We start from the raw sequence: 23,166 nt of genomic DNA, 5'->3' as shown, positions 1-23,166 counted from the left end.
CTAGATGCTGGCTTAAAATCAAAAAGGGATAGGGAGGTGACTCGATGGTTAAGTGCCCCTGGGTCCAATCCCCAGTAGAAAAAAAAATAATTCAAATACCTAGAAAGGCACATGGCACAATGTAAGCCATCTTCTCTACCTTCAAAGAATCTAAAATATTTTTGAAGAAAAAGGCTTGAATATGGAGAACTAAGACATTGCTATTTTGTCAGTTGTTAAATTGGGTATTTCAAATTTCAAATTGGGTATTTGCTTCTATTATAGAAGTAGAAACAAAAGACTATGTCCTTTGAATACATTCAAATGGATAGGATATGTTATATGAACAGGACCAGTTGAGTGAGACTCTTTGGACAAATATGATCCTTGAATTTTATGTGAATTTATGAAGTGCCTAGTATGTACCAGGCACTATGTTGAATATGGATGGCATAAAATTTAATAAGACAGCTCCTACCTTTCTGAGTATGTCAGCATATAAATAGATCACTTCAATATTACATAGTAATCGTTCCACTCATTAATATGTATGGTTTAGTTATAATGTGCTAAGCAATGAAGATATAGCAGTAAAGAAGGCAGGCATGATCCCTGGCACACAGTAGGCTGAGTTTCTTAACTACAGGTCATGGTGCCTTTCTTTACCATTTTTTCACACAATTGCTTAAATTAGGAATTTTGTATTGATAAGCCATCTTTCTTTGTATTGAACATATTTTCCCTATCTGCACATTTAACCCTTCCATGAGTTTTATTTTGTGTCTCTCATTGGTGAGTTTAATCCAGGTGCATTTATTGTGATTATTAATATATCTGGGCCTATCCTTCCATCATATTTTTTGTTCTTCATTTATCAATTCTTCTCTTTGCTTCCTTTTTCTCCATTCTTGCCTTCTATTGGATTAATAACATGATCTATATTCCACAACTGGATTAAGATCTCTGGACTTTATTTTTATTCTTCTCAGATTTGTCTTTTTCAACATATCTTTTCTGAAAGTGCCACTATGTTGTATGAGGAAGCTTCCTCATCTAGCTCCTGAGAGGCTATGTTTTTTTATTTGTTCTTTTTAGGTATACATGATAGTAGAATGTATTTTGACATATCATACATACATGGAGTATAACTCCCCGTTCTTGTGGTTGTACATGATGTGAAGTTTCACTGGTTGTGTATTCATAGATAAACATAGGAAAGTTATATCCCATTGATTCTACAGTCTTATCCATTCCCATCCTTCCTCCAGATCCAACTTCCCCCATTCAATCCTGTGAATCTCTACTCCCCCACCCCATTGTGAGTCAGCATCTGCAAATCAAAGAGAATATTAGGTCTTTAATTTTGAGGATTGGCTTATTTCACTTAGCGTGATACATCCAGTTCCATTTACTGGCAAATGCCATAATTTCATTCTTCTTTATGGACGAGTAATATTCCATTGTGTATATTCATCTAGGAGTGGGATAATTGGGTCAAATGGTGGTTCCATTCCAAGTTTCCTGAGGAATCTCCATACTGCTTTCCATAGTGGTTGCACCAATGTACAGTCCCACCAGAAATGTATGAGTGTACCTTTTCCCCTACATCCTCGTCAACATTTATTTTGGTACTTGTATTCTTGATAATTGCATTCTGAATGGGGTGAGATGAAATCCCTGAGAGGTTATTTTTAAAAATTCTTTTGTCTTTCTGTTGCTTCCTGGTGGATTCCTTAATCATGTCTTCCAATTTGTCAATCTTATAAATAATTTGTCTGTTCCACACTTTTTCCCATCTGTTAAGTTTTAGAATTTTAATAATTATATTTTTCATTTCTAAGATCACTATTCCTATTCTGTCTGTTATGACTGATAATTTGATGCTTAATTTTTACAGCTTAATTGGAATACAATTTACATATCATAAAATTCACTTGTTTTAAGTGTGCAGTTCAATATATTATAGCAAATTTATAGTCATTGAACCATAACTATGACCCAATTTTAGAATAATTTTTTCATCCCAAAGAAATCCATCCCTCATGCCCATTAGTACCCAGTCCTTGTTCATATTCTCAACCCTATAACCTTTAATTTACTCTTTGTCCCTTTATATTTGTCTTTTCTGGAAATTGCAAATAAATGAAATCATACAATATTTGATCCTTCTCCTCTGACTTTTGCACTTCTTTTTTTTACTTAATTGCTAAATCTTAGCATAATATTTTTGAGGATCATTCATGTTGTAGCATGCATCAATAATTCATTCCATGTTTTGCTCTTGTTCAGATGTGTCATGTTTTATCTATTCACCAACTGATAGATATTTGAGTTTCCACTTTTTTGACTATTATCAATAATAATGCTATGAACATTACATTAATCTGCAGGTCTTTGTATGTTCTTGGGTACATAAGAGTAGAATTGTTTGGTTGCATACTAAATTTATGTCTAACTTTTGAAAAAATTGATATTGTTTTTCAAAGTGACTGTACTATCTTGCATTTTCTAGCTCCTATCACCCAAGCACTCAATTCTCAAACTTCAGTGAAATACACTTCTTTCTATACTCTACTTTTCACCCATCTCTCTCTTTTTTGTGCTTATTTTAAAATTTTTTCATTGACATATAAAACGTATACATATTTATGGGGTACAGTGGGATATTTCAGTACATGTATATAGTGTGTAATGATAAGATCAAGATAACTGGTACATCTATCACCTGAAACATTTAGCATTTCTTTGTGGTGGGAACATTAAAACCTTTTCTTCTAGCTGTTTTGAAATATACAGTTAATTGTTGCCAACCATATTTACCTCATTCTGGTATAGGTTATTCCTTATTTCCAGGTGCACCCCTATATCTAATAGCCATTCTCTCTCCTTCTCCTCACCCTTTCCACTATTCTACTTTCTACCTTTATGACATCAACTTTCTTAGCATCTAAGCTTCCTGGCTTTGTAGGTGTGAACATGCAGTATTGTCTTTCTGTGCCTGATCTATTTTGCTTAATGTAATGTATTCAATTCCAACTACCATGCTGCAAATGACAAGATATTTTGTTTGCTAAAGCAGTGATATTTCATGTGTATATATACCACATTTTCTTTGTCCATTCATCCACTAATAGACACCTAGCTTGATTTCATACCTTAGTATTGTGAATATATATTCATCCATTTCTCTCTTCAGGTTTTCTGACTGAAATATCTTTATCTCTAAAAATCATATCCTGTTTCCTCTAAGAAAAGCCTTTGGGGGAAAAAACCCTCACTGTTGTGAGTTAAGATGTGTCAATTAATTGTTAATAAATATTAATTACTTTTTCTTATCCATCTGTTTCATTAGTAGTTTATACAATGTCTGGTACATAGTAAGCCCAAAGTAAGTCTATTAAATTCAATCAAAGTTTCCTTCCACATATTTGGCTAAGATTTTTTGCATGATACTTATTCCTAACATATTATAGTTGATTTGTGTATAGTAGGTCTCTTAAAGTAATAAGTGCCTTAGTTTTTATTTTTAATACTTGACAACTAGCAGGCATTCAATAGTAGTCTAGTCAGGAAATATTTACAGCAATCCAAAGTCCAGGATGCACACTAAAATCACCTACAGAGCTTTTAAAAACACACAGCCATTACAGACTTGACAATGAAATGCAGTGTCTGATCTTAGACTGGATTCTATCCTGGTGGGGAAAAACATGCTACAACGTTTATCCAATGAGATAATTGGGCCAATTGACAAAATTGAAATACTGATTGTAAAGAGAATAAAGCATCTGTATCAATGATAAGTTCACTGGCATTGACAACTATATTATGGCTCTGCAGGAAAACATTCTTGGGAAATGCACATTGAAGTATATCTTACTTTTAAGGAAATACAATGCCTTACTTATTATGTTATAATAAAATGTAGACTATAAAATATATTTATAGAATAAATGATAAATGGGATGTAATATTAAAAATTAGATGATTCTGAGTAAAGGGAATGTGGATGTTCTCTGTACTAGTCTTTATCTGTTCATTTTTTCCTATGTGTGAGATTATTTCTAAGCACAAAATTTAAAAGCAAAGAAACAGAAAGCATTGGTGCACCCAGGTGCCATTGGACAAGGAACAGAGGAAGTGGGAGCAGGCATTGGTGTTCTTCTCAAAGCTCTTCAAGAGTGTCCAGTGCATAGACAGGGTTGAGAAACCACTGTCTTTGGAGCAAGCAAAGGTTTAAACAGAAAAGTGTTCATAGAGGAGTTATTTGGAAGGGGAGGAGAATTCAAATCCCCACCCCCCACACTAAAGCCGCTGTGAAGCTTTTGGTCTTGGAAGCATGAGGCAGGCTTTCTCAGCCCGTGCCTGCACCTGTGGGCTTCTGTTTGCACTCTCCCAACAATCTCCTGCTCATTTTTTCCATGTGGAGCTCTCACCACAGCCTCACCCCAGGAAAGGCCAACTCTCTCCTACCCAAGAGTCCCTGGTTCCAACTTTCAAGGAGGGAAAGTCTTGCCCCAGATACAAATCTTAATGAAGAGCCTTTTGTCTTAAAACAAGAAAATGAGTGGGAGAGCCTATACTCCTCCCCATGACCCCATTTTGATGGCTACAGGCTGACTTTGGGGAATCCTGACCACAGCAAGAGAGGCGAACAGACCTGTGGCAGTACCTCTCATCTGGAGCAATTAGAGGAAAGGTACCTTGGAGGGAATGAGCAGACTTCTTAGTGCCAGAAACCATCAAGCTCAAAGTAGGAGTAGAATGGGACCCTCTTGGTCACTCTTGATTTCAGACATCTGCCAGTTTGTTGGAAGACCCTTGTTCTGGAACAACCCAGTCCTAGTATGTGAGAGCTGGCCCCAAAGTGCCATGAGATCAAAGAAAAAGAAGCATACAGATCTGAATTGTATAGAGTACAATTTGTCAGGGTATTTTACTGAGGGAAGCATGGTCCGGGGTGGCAATAAGTTCTGTAATGTACTTGGTTTATCTTAAGATAATATCAGAGTCAGGCACATCCCTGGACCCCGGATCCATTTGTAAAGCTCACATGTGACTCCAATGGCTTTATCTATTTATTGTTTTCTAGGAAAGTATGCAAGAGAAGCCAGCTAGGGTAACTCAGGGGCAATCATGACTATGGTCATATGGATCTGAATCCATACAATGCTGCAAGAGCAAAGGTTCAATCAAGTGCCCACACCTTCTCCACACTATGGTCCTTATGTTTGTGTACTTTTCAAAGCTTTTAACATACTTACTCACTCCTCGTATGCATAGCAATTCTGTGTGGTAGGGAGGGAAGCAGGGTCTCTGATAGAAGGAGAATCCAACGTGTGGGTACAGGGTCTGGGTTCGGCATTCTTGCCTGATGTCATGTTAGTATGTATTGACAGAGTTAGGACATTAAGACCCAGTGCTGGGGTGGGGGTGGTGGAGTTGGGAGATGTTTCCCTCCTGTTTGTCCTTATGTTTTCAAGCCTCTCTCAATCATCTTTACTACTTTTCCCATGCAAGGGGGGTGGACATATCTGATTAATCATGTTGGTGAAGCAACTGGGCCTGTGGAGCTCTTGTGTCCTGCTCCCTTCTTCCTCATGTAGCTATCTGCCTACAGAAGCACATTTTCTACTCTACCCGTCCATTCTACAAGGAGGTGCAGTGCTGGAGGAGGAGCTGCCCCAGACTGACATTGTGAATGGATTGGTAAGGATCAGGAATTCATCTTGCCAGGGACATAAAACACAATCTCCAATATTAGTGTTGTTGGTAATAAAATGATGTTTTGGTTTCAAACAGCCTCATGCCTTGGCCTTGTATTTCAGTTAGCTCAGTGGGAAAGAGGGATCTTATTTTGGAGTCCAATAGACAGATCTTAGGATGGGGCCAGTTTTAAGGAATATGGTAAAGTATGGTAGTAGAAACTAATTCTTTCATTTGGGAAAGCATCCTAACCTTAGGTAGGGAACTTTTGAATTGCAGTGTAGTAGTTATCTAAATACACATTCCATACAAAGCTGTAGAAGTCAAAGTCACCACTTCACACACAGTTGTACAACCCAAGCACAGGGACTGTGGGTCCCTTGTCCTAGATCTCAACCATGGTCTATGAAGACAGATTAGCTGAGAAGAGTGATATTGGGTGTGGGGTGCAGTAGGAGGTGGGCGGTATGAGGGCGGAGGATGTAATGGAGAACAGCCTCTGCATATAAATCAGAGATATTACGGGAAAGAAAATTACAATTTCTACGTAGTTTTTGTTTGTTTGTTTGTTTGTTTGTTTGTTTGTTTTTTGTGCCAAGGATTGAACTCAGGGGCATTTGACCACTGAGCCACATCCCCAGGCCTTTGTATTTTGAGACAGAGTCTCACTAAGTTGCTTAGTTATTTTTTAAAGGTATGTAAATTTCATTCTTTTTTAAAAGGGCTACTTTTTAGCCCTTATTTATACTTATGAATATAAATTAAGCAGGAATGAAGGCACCTGGAGAGTGATAAACTGTTTGGGGATTAAACTTGGTGTGTTCTTCCTGATCCTTGTATGGCCAGTATCAGCTAAGATGCATTGTCTTCAGAGGGGCCCACCTGCCAATCCAAAGGGGACAACTTTCCTCATTGGAAGTGTGTGGTGGGGGGGTGATTTCTTCCTTGGTCAAGAGCTTTCTAACATGGAAGGTCAGAAATGTGTTGGTCATAATCCAGTGCCAAGTAGATCTTAAGCTGGACAGATATTCAATTCTCTTACGTCCTGAGCTGCAGGAACTGCAGAGGGTAAGGACTTCTTTCTACCCAGTGGTCATACCAGTAATCTAGAGCAAAGCCAGTCCTTTCCTAGGACAGAGAGGCCAGGGCAGTGTCACAGTTGGTAGGAAGGTCTGTTGCCACAGGCATCCTCAGCAACAGCCTGCCTCTTGAGCCTGAGTTTTCATGATTTAAAGGTGTGGAAGTTTTATTTCACCCACTGACTCCTTTGCGTCTCTGAAGATATCCTCCTACTTGCAGAAGCGTGTCTGGGGACAGATGTGTAAAAAGTTCTGGGCCAGTCTATTTTACTATTTTAGATTTGAAATTTGCAGATCTGTTTTAACAAGCTGTCTCTGTTGGAATCTTAACAATGTAATGCCCTGAGTAAGGGCAGCTATCTCTCATTAATCTTTGTGTCATACCATTAAACAGTCTGAAGTGTTCTTCAAGTTGAGTGTCCTTGAACTCTACTTATACCTGGACTTTTATGTAATCATTCTTTTCTGTTCACAACCCCATCCCACCCCAGCATTCCTCCAGTCTTTTCTCCACACAACCAGAATGATTGCAACCCCTCATACCTGGGTGGTAGGAATATAAAATGGTGCAGCCACTTTGGAAAATAGTCTTGATAGTTCCTCTAATGGTTAAACAGAGGGTTGTATGATGCTGCTACTCTTAGGCATGCACCCTAGAGAAATGAAAACTTGTGTCCATACAAACATTTGAACAGGAGTGTTCATAAAAATATTGTTTATAATACCTGAAAAGTGAAAAGAAACTAAATGTCTATTAACTGAGGAATGCATAAATAAGATGTGCAAAATACAGTGAGGGGGTACTGTCTAAGGGGTGTAGGGTTTCTTTTGGGAGATAATGAGTTCTAAGGTTGATAGTAGTGATGATTGCATCTCTGAATATACCAAAAGCCACAATTGTATACTTTATAGGTGAGTGGTCTGATACACTAATTATATGTCAATAAAGGTATTAAAATTAAAGCAAGCAAAAACTGAGTCCTGTTTGTCTCTTATTTAAATCTAGTTCTGAAACAAGTCCTGGTGACTTTATGCCATCAACAAATAATGAGTCAGTTCACATCTGTTCTCCATTTCTGCCTCCACCCTAACCCAAGCACCTTCACTTCTGGCCTCCAACTCCTGCCATGGCTTCCTGACTGGCCTTGTGGTTCACTCTTGCCCCCTCCCATGTGGCAAGAATTATCTTCTAAATGCAAACCACAGCACCATTCTTCTATTTTTTAAAACTCACCAATGGATTCCCCTGGGATTAAATTTCAGTTTGCATTGGAATAAAATACGTTCATCTATAATAAATTCTTCATCATGGTCACTTTAGGTGGCTCTTATCTACCTCTCAGTGTCTTTCTGTTCAGCACACCCACCTTATTTCAAGCCTTCAAATGTAAGATTACCTACCATCTGTAATTTTCCCATTTTCGTGTCTTTCAAATGGAGAGTGAGAATCTAAAACACAAGTAAAACTATCTGAGCTCAGAATCATTCTAAACCATTAAAACTGGTTCCCAGGTCTTCACTTCTCTGTCAAATCTAATCTGATACCAGTTTTTTTTTCTTTAGCTACTTGCCTTTACTGAGTCCAAAACATTCAACCCAGTTTTCATAAGAACAGCAATTTTCTTTCCATATGTATATATAATTGATGTACTATGGTGTTTGGTTACATAATTACAACTACAACTGGCCTAAACAGGTGACACTATTGAATAATGGTTGAATGGGTACTGGTGAAAGATTTTCTGCTTCTCTTATACAAAAATTAAGTTACAATGTTGCTAAGATAATAAGCAAGAACTTTGAAAACTTTGAATAATCTGAAGGATTAAAGATGTTGCCTTGAGATAGTCCATCATTATTGGCCATTTTAGTTGGTTCCAGTTGGTCATTATTATAATCAATATTGTGGTGATTCCCCTTTTGCCTCTGTCCTTACACAATTGCTAGATTACTTCCTGGAAATAATCCTAAAGATTCCTGTGAGCATAACTCATCTTTGCTGCCAGTAGATTCCTATGAAGGAATACCAGGAAGATTGAAAAGAGCAGCTGAGAAAGAGAATTATTTAGTGGTTACTTAAAAAAAACAAACAATCCAATACACAAGATATGCTGAGGTCCTGACTTGCTAATTGCAAAGCTTGACTTCGTAGAAGGCATGTATTACAGCTCTCTTCTCCTACAATCCTAACGCTGGAATAGTACCTGGGGGGAGTAACTCTGGTAGTTTCAGAAATAATTACTTTCAAACTACATTGACATAGACACAGCCCAAGCTGTTTGTTCACATTCTGCTTAATGGATCTGTTTGAAGTTCTTAGCCTCTATGGAAAAAGGATGTTCCTGGAGAACATTCCCAGGTAGCTCAAGGTATCAGAGAAATGAATGCTTCTCTCATAACTCAGGGTTCCAGTAGAACCAGACATTCCAGTAATTCTCTCAGGTATAAGACACTGCCCGTTTCCTAAGAAAACCTTTTTCTTAGTTGTAAAAACTTCAGGACAGGAAGCAGAAAGACCTACTTGTGAATGCTTGATATTAACATTAGGAATGGTGCTATTATCAGACTCCTGAGGCACAATAAGTACTAAGCAGGTGTTCCTAAAAGGTTATGCCCTGTGCTCACTTAGGCAGTGCATGTACTAAAATTGGAACAATATAGAGAAGATTAGCATGGTTCCTGTGCAGGAGCTTTTACAATCTGTAAAGCACTTCATACTTTTCTGAGACTGTTTGCCATGCTGAGAGCTATTCTCTCAGCCTCAGGGATGGGCTGTAAGGACTCTGAGTCAGAGAGAGGGGCTGGGGCTTCCTCCCAAAAACTTGTCCCATGGTGCCTCACTGAAGGCTGAGCCAGTGACCTTGTTTTCCCTTACTGTTACAGAATACCCAAGGGGAAAAAAATGGTTTAAAAAGAAGAAAGATTTATTTTGACTCATAATTTCAGAGATTTCAATCTGTGGCTGCTTAGCCATATTGTTTTGGGCCTCTGGCAAAGCAGAACATTGTGGTAGGAGAAGGTGAGGGAGCAATCTTCCAGGAATAAGAGAACAGGGATGAGAAAGGGGGCAGGGACCAATGGCCTACTTCCCTCAACTAGGCCCCGCCTCCTAAAGTTTTTACCACCTCCCAATAGTGCATTTAGTTATAAATCCAGTATGAATCCTACTAATCCAGTTGTGAGCTCAGAGACCTGTGATGCAATCACTTGTCAGAGGTCCCACCTCTGAACACTGCTACACTGGGTACCAAGCCTTCCACACATGAACTTTTGGGGGGCATTTAAGATACAAACCATAACAAGAGACATGAGAACAGTGCCTGGCTTTGTGGAATCAGTGCAGGCTCTGGAGTCAAACAATTCTGAATTTAATCCATTCTTCTCTTACCCTCTATGTCACTGTGAACCTGATACCAAACCCTGCAAGCCTTAAAGTTAATGCTAATTCAACAGTATTTATTGAGCACCCACTGTGTGCATGTCTTTGTGCTAACAACTAAAGGCACACAAACCAATGAAATATAGTGAAACTTTGCTCCGTAATGAAATGAGAGCAAAGTTTTCAGCCTTGAGGCCAATGGACCAATTTAGTGAAGCAGAATATGGGACAGTATGTGACACATAATAGCATTCAATCAACATCTATTTGGTTCTCCTTTTCTTACTTCTTCTGCACCAGAGTCTCTGGATTATCAGTTCTTCAAATGTCAAGGAAGGGTCTGAGAAGCCCCATGTTGGCTTGAATGGGAAATGCTAACATCAGTTTGGCATGAGCTCTATATTGGCTCTCTTTCATGCCTCCTTCTCTCCCCCTTAGATTTTCATTACTATTGGGGGTAATTCTTTACTTTCAGAGTCTGTGTTCTACTTTTTCTTCTTCTTGATTCTCTGTGGTGCATCTGACCAATTTCCTCAGAATGATCTTCCAGTTCACTAATACTTTCTTTCACTGTGTCTAGTCTGCTATGTGGTCCTGGTGCTCTTGGATGGCTCTGTATGGGTACAGCCTTATTCTGGGAGGCATCATTTTTCCCCTTACATCAACAACAGAAAAATCTTATAGGAATCAGACTCAAGACAAATTCAAAATGAGTGAAATACCCATCTGAATAGGTACTTTAGAGAATTCCTCTAGTAACTGTTTAGAATATAGGCCAGAAATTTTTGGAGGAACAAGAAGCTTACTGATGGGGGACTGGACTAATTATAAAATGTATTTAATTAGCCTGTCTGAAGAGATATGTCTGTTGCAACCATGTCTTAAATAGATACCTAGAAGGTGGTGACTCAATATATGAGTGAGTCTGAGCCAGGTAGAGGGTTTGGGGGAATGAGGACTTTGGGACCAAGGTTTAAGAGAAGGACCTCAGCAGAATGGTTCAACTTCCCTGAGCCTGTTTATTCATCTGCAAAGTAAAAACAAGAACACCCAACTCATAGTGTGACCTTGATCTGATGTGACCTATGTCTGGCTTTCCATTCACTTCTGATCCATCACTGAAGTCACATGCTCAAGCCTTCTTGTACCTCCACTCCTCTAAGTTCATTTCTGCTCAGTGAGCAGTATTCACAGACTCATTCTAGTAAGTCACTCTCCAACCACCCAGACCCACAATAATGAAAATCATGTTTGACATGGATTACAACCCATATGATACCTGGGTATCTTTGGTAACCAGAAAATCTGATGAGGCAATGGCTGCATAGCTGATGCTTCAGCACCAGACAATATGGGGAAGCAAGCTGCACATTTCAAGTTAAGCCTGTGCATCCAGAAGCTGGAACCTGCCCATCCCCACAGGTCTTTCCACTTTCATTCCCCAAACAAAGGAGTGCCAGTGAGCCTGTCCTTTGCACCCTCTCCTCACCTTCTGTGCATCAGCTGCCTAAGGAGACAAGCAGTCAGGAAAAAGAGAGTGGGGGAGCCAGCTTGCCTGCCATTCCCCTCTGCAGGCTGTAGGTGAGGACCCCTACTCTCAGCATAGCCCTCTCCCCCCAGCATTTCCCTGCACCAACCCCAGTTCCTGGACAAGCAGCAGTGGGAGAGCAGCAAGTCCTACCAGGATACATCAGAAGAAGAAAACTCTCTCTCCACCATGGTGGGACCATAGCCCATACCCAGGGCAACAGCAAGAGCTGGAAGGGGGCTAACAGGAGAATTGCCACCTGTGTTTCACAAACATGCTGCTGCATACCACATTGCTGCCTGCCAGTCCAAAAGACAAGCCCTGAAGTCAGAAACAAAGTGACTCCACAAGTAGATGACAGAGACAGAAAAAAACAATGGACCACAAGAGGACACTAAGCTCTGTGAGATTGTGGGCAAGAGCTCAATTGGTCAAGGCAGTACAAGGATTAAACTTCCCCTGAGCGGTTCTCCATCTTTCTCTACATGTTGTGTTCTGTCTCTTAAACAGACATTAACCAAGTACAGGTTTGAAGGATGTTTCCCTGCTCTATTTACACAGTATCAGTCTAATTGTGCACTCTGCTGATGTTATTGTGTTTAGAATGGCAGAAACATGTATAGGTAATGGCAGGGAAAGAAACATCTAGCTAGGTGTTGGGTAAAGAAGAGTTTGTGGAGTAATCTATTCACATTTTGAACACTTAGATTGTGTAGATCATCATTTTGGTAAGGACAAGCCAGAGCCAAGGAAGTGAAAAAGAACCTTTTTCTGATTTTTTGTTCATTTTCCTGCCAGGGCAGTCTGCCCTTGAAAAAGCATGCCCCTCAAACATCTGCTATTCCTTGCACTTGCAAACTCATTAATGGCATTTTCCCAGAGACCCAGAAATAGAAAATTCCATTAAAAGGCTTATCATTAAATACAATGCAGCTCTTTATGTGGGAGAAGGATGGCCTCTGAATAAGAGTCCATTAGGGCTGTGGGCTGGAAAAAACGGGTCAGCTTTCTTTTAAGGGAGAAATTAATACAGCAGGCAAGAGCCAGCAATACTGCCAACGTTCATCTTGCAAAGCTTTCCCTCTTCTTGCTGCCAAAGTGCATTCATCCAGACTTGCTATTCCTGTCCTCAGCCTCCTGGAGCAAGGCCCATTTGTCCTGAGGAAGACTATCAAATTATCTGGCGACAGCCTAAATAAATATGAGAGGGAAGATTAGAACTGAGTATTCTGTGAGTGTGTGTGTGTGTGTGTGTGTGTGTGTGTGTGTGTGTGAGAGAGAGAGAGAGAGAGAGAGAGAGAGAGAGAGAGAGAGAGAGAGAGAGAGAGAGAGAAGTATGCCCATGCTCACACACTTTCACATGTATACTGACTGTAATCTAAACCAGGTCACTAAAAGCAAAGCTAATCAGTAACTCATTTGCTGACCTGTCTCTCTTTTGGTGGGTCCTATTATCACTTTCATGAGACGTGCATGACTCATTGCCAAATCCAAGAGGTGCTGTCCCCAGGAAGAGCCAATATAGAGAAACTTGTTTTTGATGTAGCAGGTCAGCATTCACAAGGTCTGTGCAGCATCCTCTCTCCTCACTGTGACTTAGGCCAGCTGAAGCACAGTACTTGGAGGGACCTTAGTCGCCAAGGTTGACGGGTCGGGGAAAAACTAGCACTGAACAAAATGGGAGCTGGGAACTGAATTGAGAGTAACCACGGACAATGTCCAAAAACAACACAGGAATGAGTGGGGCACATGCCTATCCTGGGAGAGCTGTCCAGCTGGGCAGGGGAGGGCAGTGAGGTTTCCCCAGGTGGAATTGTTCAGAAGTCAGGGAAGTGGGGAGTTGGAAGTAGGTGCTCTGTCCAAATTCAGCAACATCCCCTAGCAGAAAACGGACGTAAAGACCCAATGCCACAGGAGTGGGTAAGCAGGCTGCCAGATTCTTAGCAAACAGCAGAGAATTTAAGGAGCCTGTAAGACGTTCACAAAGATGACTTACAAGGCAATGTGATATATAGTTGTGCTAGTTTGTATGTTTGTATATCTAGCAAATATTTGTTTGCTCCTCTCATCCTCTTTAACCCTGCAGGTAGAGATTACTTCCACATCCCTTTGGTGATGGGCTTCTCTGAGACTTTGGTCTATGGGATGTTAAAGGAAGTAAACACAGGAAGAGGCCTGAGCTGGTGCAGATTGGTGATTGCCATGAGAAGAGCAGGCAAAGTAGCCACTGCCCTACAGCCAGGCCCTAACAGAGCAGACCAGTACCCGGCTTCTAGCCTGAACCAGACCTAAATGACCTGACACTTGAAGCCTAGAGCAGATCCATTCAACTGAGCTCAGTCAGGATCAATCAGGTCAGCCACTGTTAACATCTATGAGAATAAGTGCTTCTAACGGGAGGTAACTGAGTTTGGGGCGGGGGTTTAATTTTTATGTGGCATACTTGTGGGCAGTCACTGACTTCTGCAGTAGACCTGGAACTTGGAAAAGATGTTTAGTCTAGAGATTGTTTTTAGAAAAAGTATATTTGTTCATTTACTCAGCAAATATTTAGTTCAAACTTAACTCTCTGCTGAGTACTTTCATTTATTGATATGGAGGATACAGTTCAAGATCCTTATAGGAGCAGGCCTCTTGACAGGTTTCCTAGAGAGAATTTGCAGAGTGAGAAGAGAAGGCCATCAAAATAGAACCTCAGGGATTGCTAGCCCATGAAGGAAACTTTAGAGAGGTTAAGAGGAGACTCAAGTGAGGGAGATGCTTCAGAACCCCAGGATGAGAGCCATTAACCTTTAATGAGGAAAGAGTGTTTACCAGGGACAGGTTGTGTGCAGAGGTGAGGTGGACTGAGGCCTGAACTAGTCATTGTTAGTCTGGATGCCAGAACCATGGTGGCCCAGGGCTAGCAGCCTGGTGCAGAGAGCTTGGTGCAGATGTGTATGAGTCTGCACAGGCTGCCATGAGAGAAAACCACAGACAACATGGCTTAAACAACCCCATGTTTATTTCTCACCTTTCTGGAGGCTGGAAGTCCCAGATCAGGGCATGGCAGGGCTGATTTTTGGTGAGGGTCTCTTCCTGACTTGCAGACTTCCCACTGTGTCTTCCCGTGGCCTCTCTTCTGTGCACACAGGGAGAGAAAAAGAGCTCTGGGGTCTCTTCCTCTTCTTAAAAAGGATACCAATCCTTTTTAGTTTGAGCCCCACCCTTATGACTTTGTTGAACAAGAATGACTTCCTTAGGGCTGCCAGGTGTGAATGTATAAGCCATTTCTGCCTCTTCACTGCTGTTCCTGGGGTCCACCTTGGGAAGAACAGCTCCTCAGCTGCATCTGCTGACTGTTACAGAGTGAGCAGCCTGGAAGGGGAAGACGCCTCTCCCTCTGGCTTCCAGCTGTCCTAGTGAGAGCCTTAAGGGCCTTCTCAGGCTTTCAGTTTTCTTACAGTCCCTTCTCTGGGGGGACAAGATGCTTGTTCCTGAGGTTTCTGAGCACCTAGGTCAGATAACACATGAGGGCCACCATCCTGAGCGCCCTTCCTACTGATAGTGAACCAGGGGCCAGTCGAGGTATTACCTTAGGTTTGGGGCAAGGCTTCTCAGTCTGGCCACTACTAACATTTGGGATCAATGAACTCCTGATTGTAGGGGTTTCCTGTGCAATATAGGATGTTTAGCAGTATCCCTGGCCTGAAGTCACAAATACCAATGACCTTCTCCAAGTTGTAGCCACCAAAAATGTCTCCAAATAATGCCAGATTTCTCCTGGTCAGGGACAGAGTGCTGTGCTGTTCGAAGCTGTTGAAAACTGCTGACTTAGGGCAAAGTCCTTGATCATTCAGAGCTGAAGCAGTCTTTGGCATTGATTTTGAAGAGCCTTCGGTTTACTATGGCAGGACTCAACTGGAAATCCCAGAGTCCTCTGGAGAAAGGACATTTGTTACAGAAAACCCAATTGACTCTTATGCAAATATGCAACACTGTATTGGCCCTTTCTGGTAAGTCAGATTTTCTGAAGAGTCTAGGATTAGAGTCCTAATTTCCCAGAAGTCTTTTAGGATTCAAGTGCTCTGAAAATTAAAAGAACATTTCACATGTAACTAGCAATACCAAACAATGCTACATGCATAGCCTGTGTAATAATAATACATAATAAATTATTTGGGGAAAGAGGAAAAAAAAGAAAGAGAGAGAATGAGAATGGGAATGGGGGCCACCAGAAAGGCTTGGTGTCAGAGGCCTGGATTTGAGCATAGGGTTGATCTTGAACCTTTATTGTTTTCTAGAGCTTCAGTTTTTCATCTACAGTATTGATGAATTGATTAATTTAGTAATGGAGGTATTAATCTCCACATCCTCCATGGGGTGTTTCTAGGCTCAGGTGAGAATTTATACATGAATTACTAACAAAGTGAGCATTTCATGAAATGCTGGGTTGTTTAGGGAACTCGGCGTGATGTAGTGAAAGAGCCCAGCTGTGTAGTAATGCCTGAGTCACATCAGTGTCTGCCACAGCCCTTATGGAGCCTCCAAAAGTCACCTAACAGATTCCTTAGACTCCTCACTGTTCAGGTATTGGAACCAATATCCACCATGATGTGTAGAATGGTAACTAAATGCCACGTGAACAGCTATAAATCACTGCTGAGAATGGCTGAAGATTCTATTGAATGATCTTTGAGAACCCAGAGCCCAATATCAAGTGTACGCTGCTTGGTGAGCTGTGACACTTTGCATGTAAACCTCCACCAATGCTGCAGAAAGTGTGCTGCTCCAGACCCCTATGAAGGTGATCTTTAAGAAAGACAGTGTCCACCATGGGACAGCATTAACAGGAGAAGGGCAGAACATTGGAACAATGAGTTTATCAGTAAGCCAAAGCAAGAAGGTGGCATTAGAAGGGACTGGAGAGTACAGAAGCCAAAAGATGAACCCTCTGCAACCAGGTAAACCACCTGAGCAGAGAGAGAAAAAGAAGTGAAATAGTCAAATAGCATGATCCACGTGCCAGTGTTTCTTAACTGTGAAGTCCTGCGGAAAGAGGTATGTTGTTGTGATCCCTTAGCAGTGTGCAGCTGTCACTCGGGCCTCCCTCCTGCTAAGTGCCATTTAACAGCCTCCAAGAATCTTATTTATAACCCCTTTCACTTCTCTGTGGGAGCACCGTCACTTATGCAATAAAAATGACAACGCAGCCTTCTGCAGATGCTTCAGTAGGCATTAGAGGTCAAACCATCTCTTCCTCTTGCCTTGGAAAAAAAATTGCAGCTGTCACACTTCTAAAACAGACACAAAAGCCAGGACCAGAGAAAACCGGCCTTCTACATTATCTTCCCAGCACAGACAGCTCCTTGGCTGTGGCTCCAGGGAGGCAGGCAGGTGGTTGGTTAGTTGCGTGGCTAGTTGGCTCTAGGATGCACAGCCCATACTGAAAGCAACTCTGGGCTGTTTGAACTTGCTGCCAATGCTGAATAAATGATCCCTGATGGCTAAAGTGACACTCATATCTCTCATGAAGCATTGCTGCTTCTAAAAATATACCAGCTACGTCCCTTTTAAGGTGGCCTATTTTAAAAACCAACATATAATTAAGTTAATGCTAACAAAAGGGAACAAGGTTTAGTCCTTTGTGTTTCTTGGGCTGGAAATAACATAGAAATAATTTAGTCATTCCACCCTTCTACAGAATGAATACTAGAGAGGTTCAGTGCTTTCCCTGAGATCACACAGCAGGTTAATAGAGAATGTTTAGTGGGAGTAGAGGAATATCAGTAGTTCTAGTTTGAGCATGCTCAGTTTAGGAGTCCTGTGAGACATCCAAGTTTAAAAGTCAAGAAGGCAGTGGGATATTTTTAATAGTCCTTCAAATGAGAGGTCAGTTGGAATTATAAATTTAGGAGTGGACACTATTGATTACCTAACACACACATATTCTACCCAATTCCAGAGTGTGCTGTAGAGACTGAAAAGAAAATTGTATTTCTCAGAATTCCTTGCATCTAAATTTCTTGGTGTGATTTTGGTTATACAAACCATGTGCTCTCAAACAATATATTTGTTGTTGTTTATACAACAATTTGTTATGAAATTTAAAATATATATAACATTAGAAAGGGTTGTTGCTCAGCCTCCAAAATCACCAATGCATGTGAATCTTGCCTCATTTAGATCAGTACCTACCTCCCTACATCCAATTATTTTATAGCACTCTCAAAAGTATTTTATCCAGGCTGGGGTTGTAGTTCAGTGGTAGAGCACTTGCCTAGCATGTGTGAGGCACTGGGTTCGATCCCCAGCACCAAACGAATAAATAAATAATAAAAAAAAATTTAAAGTATTTTGTCCATAAATATTTTAGTGTACATCTCTGAAAGAAAAGCATTCTTTTTATAGCGCATCCACATTACCATTAGCACATTGAAAAAACAATAGAAACTCTAATATTACAAAATATCTGGTCAGTGTTTGTATTTAACCAACATTTTTCTAGTACTTACATAATTTTGTCTCAGTGTTTTTACAGATTTTTTTTTGAAATCAGAATTAAATAAGAATTTATATGTTCCAATTGGTTGATAATGTCTGTTAGTGTTTTGTAGGTGTCTCTTTACACACATACATACTCATTGCCTATAATTTCCAAAAGTTTGGATTTTGCTGATTGCACCCTTAGATGTTCTTTAATACATTGTCCTGTCACGATATTTCCTATAAGTTGGTAGTTATATCTAGAAAACTGGTTAGATTTGGGTTCAAATTTTCAGCAAGAAAACTTCATAGGAACTGTTGTGAACATCCATCAAGAGGCACATATTGTCAGATTGTGTGTATGTGTGTGTGTGTGTGTGTGTGTGGTTAGCAGTTGTTTTAGTCAGCTTTTTTGTCCCTGTAATCAAAAGACCAGATAATAACAACATAGAGAAGGAAAACCTTATTTAGCTCACAGTTTCAGAGGTTCAGTCCATGGTTGGCCAACTCCACACCACACCCTTCTGCCATGATTGTTCTGCCTTCATGTTAATACTAGCAAAAGGGAAAGGTTTAGTCCTTTGTGTTTCTTGGGCTGGAAATAACGTAGAAATAATTTAGTCATTTCACCAGTTTACAGAATGGAGACTAGAGAGGTTCTGAGCTTTCCTTGAGGTCACACAGCAGGTTAATAGAGAAGGTTTAGTGGGGGTATGATAAAAGGGTAGAAGGCAGAAGGGTGGGTAGAAGAAAGTAGCTCAGGACATGGCAACCAGGAAGCAGAGAAAGGATTCTTCTCGCCAGGGGACAAAACATAAACTCCAAAAGCATACCCTGAGTGACCTACTTCCTCTAGCCACAACGACCTGTCTACAGTTACCACCCAGATAATCCATCAGTGGACTAATCCACCGATTAGATTGAGGCTCTCATAATCTAATCATTTCACCTCTGAGTGTTCCTGCATTTCTCACATGTGAGCTTTTGAAAAACCAGCAATTGCAAATAGACATCACTGGGTGTAATGGAGAAATGGAGGGCTGTGTGGAATGTAGTGGAGCGTAAAGGAGGGGGACCAATTTGTTGGGTAGAGGGATGACAAAATGTCAGGGCAGGGGTCGAACAGATTTGAGAGGAAACTTCATGAAAAACCCAGCTACTGAAGTTAAAAGGACATTTTGGCATTGCAAACTGAAGGATGTATAAGCAGGCTAAAGCACTGCAGACAAATTAGAAATAACTACTACCTTCAAGGGCAAATGATGAAGTTAAGAGAGGAATAAGGGTGTCGATCACACTGCATTCCAGTTGAGAAGTATGTTCACTGCCTGAGTCTTTGGTGTTCTTTTAATTTTAACAAGTACAGCTATCTTGGATTCATGCAGACCAAAGCTTTTTTTGGTGATAATATTAGATGTATGAGTGCAGTCATATATCATTCTGGGAATTCATCTGCAATTCTCATTTACATACCTGACTTGTAGAAGGTATCTTTCTGTCCTTTAAAAAAAAAAAAAAAAAGCTTCTGCAAATTCTGTGTGGTAGAGTGGTGCAATGCCCTGAGACTCCTTCTGTGATCCTATTTTGGGATGCACCTCTATCCTCAATCCTGGAAATAGGGCGAACACTTAAAAAGGCAATGTAGCCTATTGAGATCTCTAGAGGTTCCTTCCCACTTTAAGAACACAACTCTCTGTGATAAAAGAAAAACTCAGAACGTTGTTGTTACTCATTTGTTCATCTAATAACCCATTTCTCTTTAATCCATCCATCCTATGGAACCACCCAAACATCCATCCTTTGTATTACCTCCTGTGCCCATCCAACATTTTTAGCAGCCACTCCTCTATCTTTCCTCTTAACCAACTACTCTTTATTTCTTTAGGGTAATGCACCCATGTTCACCCATTAACCTATTAAACCCCAGTTCCAAATCCCTGGTTCCTTCCCTTGTACCATCAAACTCTTCAGTGGCAGCACTACCCCAATCAGTTCTACCTATTATAGTTCCTCCAAGCTACTAGTACAATAAAGGCTTCCAACTTCAGTCCTCCCCAATGAAAATGCAGCCAGTCATTTTGTACCAACAGTTACTGTTCATGGTGGGCTTGGAATTCATGTTGGCCCTCAAGCTGCAGATTCTATCCCACCATACTTGCACCTCTCTGAACTTGCTTGCTTGATTGTTTAGGACCAGAATCACTCTCTAGTCTTCCAGTCTAGGCTGACCTCCGTCAATAGACTGGATCTCACTGGAGCCACATCTCTGCTGAGACTAGAATGTTGCTACCAGCCAGACAACCCACATTAACAAAAAATTATTCGACCCCAGATGTCAACAGTGATATAGGTGAGACTCTACATTAAAATATAAGAATATGAAGCATGAATAATAAAAAGAATAAAGCTAGCTGGGCACAGTGGCACATGCCCGTAATCCCAGCAACTCAGGAGGTTGAGGCAAGAGGATTGCAAGTTCAAAGCCAGCCTTCGAAAAAAGTGAGGCACTAAGCAATTCAAAGAGAACCCGTCTCTAAATAAAATACAAAATAGGGTTGAGGAATGTGGCTCAGTGGCCAAGTGCCTCTGAGTTCAATACCCGGTACCAAAAAAAAAAAAAAAAAAAAAGCTTCTTTTATGAATGTCTATAAAATGTTTTAGTCTCTTTTTTTGCATATATGTAACACTGATTTTGTAATGTCTTACTGGCATCCCTAGGGTCAAGGTTTGTAAAATTAAAATAGAATCATAAGCATTAAATCAATAATTATTTTCCAACAAGTATGATTAAAGAATAAGATACACAATGATGGTGAGGGTGTGAGGAAGCAGATACCATTTTAGGCTGGTGGTAAGACGAAACAGTATGACTATTTTCAAAAGCAGTTCGACAATATGTGTGATGACTCTTAAAGATGTTTGTACCCTTACCCACTCAATTTCTGCTTTGAGAGTCTCTTCTAAAAGAAAATCCAAACTATGAATAAAGCTTTAATACAGATCTTGTTTTCTAAACACCATCATTTATAAGACGACATTGAAAATAACATTTCCATCAATAGGTATAAATAACAATAAAATATTCTTGAAGTAATGATGTAATTTTATGTCAGCATTAAGTGTGATGTTTATGAAGGAAAGACACTGATATTACAATGGTAAATGTAAAAATTAGGAAATAAAATTGAAGACAAACCATGAGTATAGGTATGAAAATAAATGCCTTAAAGTACATATGTACAAAAGAGATCTGGCAGGAGACACACCAGCATGTTGGTGTGACTGTTCCTTCATTCTAGTGGGATCAGAGATGGTTTTTTATTCTACTTTTTATTTCTTTAGGGTAATGCACCCATGTTTACCTTTTAAGACAATGAAACTGAGTTTTTAAGGTTATGCAATGATATTAAGCTTATTATGTTCTAGGCAACAAATAAGAACATATAGTTCATACTAACAGTTCAACTTTAGATCCATTTCCATTCACAGTCCTTTCTTTTCTGATCTTTTCTGGCTTCCTTTTTATTTATCCCATGAATTCCTGAACTAGAGTCCACAGACATTATGACATTAGAGATGCACTTCAGAAGGTCCTTAACTACCTGAAGTCGCAGGATGTATGTACTCTTTAAAAAAAATAAGAAGAATGTTTAATTTGGAACAGTTTTTATTATTATTCTTTTGATTTGTTTTTACCTCATATACTACCTTATAGTGAAAAATAGAATGATTCTAAAAAAAAAAATTACACAGAAATATTGAAGGGACAAAGCCATATGTCAAATCTAAGGATAACCGTGGATCAACTCCAGAACTGACAGTGGACCAAAGGACGCTGAACCCTTCTGAGGATGCCCTACTGATACCTGGATCTTTGGGGCCAAGTTAACTTTGGGAGGCAGAGAGTTTAGGTGGTTCCAGTTGGGTAGGCAGTTGCCAAAGGCCAGTGAGTTATTTGTACCCTCCTGGGTCTGTGAGATACTCTAGAATATAGCACACCCCAAAAGATCAAGAGTGGACATTTTACAATGTCACAGAGAATTTCCTATCAAGTGTCATTCTAAGTACTGGCATATATTATGCTGGGGGAGAAAAAAACAAATAGCCTTTGTACTTCAGACTCCCTCTCAACTTCTTGTTTACTTCGTTTTGCTTAGTTAAAAAAAAAACTATCCCCTGAAATTCTGAAGTGACATCCCCTACTCACATTATAGATCTGTAAATTAAAGAAATATAGATAAGCCCGAGGTTTATATTGCTTCCCATAGTCATTTCTTCCATGGTGACCAACTCCAGACTCCTCGGCTTCCCAGCTGTTGTCTAAACATACTGAGAATATCTTCACCACGTTGCTGCCTGAGGAACAAATCTCTTCTCACTTTTTACGACCTGCTGTAATGTTACCGGCTATAAGAAATCACCTTGGCACATCCTGCCCTCCACCATGCATAATCAGTGACTTCCATGGCTTCTCACAACACATTATAGATAACCAGAAAAGTGACTTTTATAAAAATTAAGGGGCTGGGGATGTGGCTCAAGCGGTAGTGCGCTCGCCTGGTATGCGTGAGACCCGGGTTCGATCCTCAGCACCACATACCAACCAAGATGTTGTGTCCGCCGAGAACTAAAAAATAAATATTAAAAAAAAATTCTCTCTCTCTCTCTCTCTCTCTCTCTCTCTCTCTCTCTCTCTCTCCCCTCTCACTCTCTCTTTAAAAAAAAAATAAAAATAAATAAAAATTAAGGAAATTTTGAATTTAAGTTATTGTATATCAACATTTTACGGACTTTATTCTGTGTACTACCCGTATCAAAGGGGAGCTTCAAAAAAGGCAAAGTCTCAGGAGCTACCCTCCTCTTCAACAAAGTTCTCAGAGGGTTGGATTCAGGAAGTGCCTTTTCCAAAGAGTTCTGAAAAGACAATTCTGTATGCTGAATTATAAGAACCATTGGCTGAGGAAAAACAGTGGCTCACATCATTATGTAGAGTCACTGTGGAGGAACTGTGCAGAATTACTTACCGTATC

General features: G+C 40.2%; 1 protein-coding gene and 1 non-coding gene across 3 annotated transcripts in view; both read left to right on the top strand.

The window, feature by feature from the left end:
• The window catches only part of Fam184b (family with sequence similarity 184 member B), a 105,626-nt gene that overhangs the window by 2,216 nt on the left and 80,244 nt on the right, over positions 1-23,166 (top strand). The gene's annotated exons all lie outside the window — the stretch shown is intronic.
• LOC120892461 (U6 spliceosomal RNA) lies at positions 9,382-9,486 on the top strand. The gene has a single exon (XR_005737184.2). It is a non-coding gene; the product is annotated as a U6 spliceosomal RNA (small nuclear RNA).

Source organism: Ictidomys tridecemlineatus, chromosome 9, assembly GCF_052094955.1.
Source record: "Ictidomys tridecemlineatus isolate mIctTri1 chromosome 9, mIctTri1.hap1, whole genome shotgun sequence".
Classification (NCBI taxonomy): Eukaryota; Metazoa; Chordata; class Mammalia; order Rodentia; family Sciuridae; genus Ictidomys; species Ictidomys tridecemlineatus.
Note: the sequence above shows the minus strand (reverse complement) of the source record. Positions and strands in the feature narration are given on the sequence as shown.